The following is a 251-nucleotide window of genomic DNA, read 5'->3' on the forward strand; positions in this document are numbered from 1 at the left end:
AACTTATTTATGTGTTTAATTTCATCTTTATTTTTGTTGACCGTCAAGTTGCATGCATGATGCATGTACTACGTAGGCAATACGGTCGGTGGTAAACTTGTAATTGAGACATTGAAGCTCATTTATGTCAAACGTGCTGTACGGATCTTCTTTTTAAATAGGATTTGAATTAAATTTTTACATTATAAATCTAAAATATCTTCTTCTTTTCTTTTCTTTCCTCTTTTTTTTTTTTTTTTTTTTTTTTTTTT

The sequence above is a fragment of the Ipomoea triloba genome, chromosome 6 (assembly GCF_003576645.1).
Source record: "Ipomoea triloba cultivar NCNSP0323 chromosome 6, ASM357664v1".
NCBI classification, from domain to species: Eukaryota; Viridiplantae; Streptophyta; class Magnoliopsida; order Solanales; family Convolvulaceae; genus Ipomoea; species Ipomoea triloba.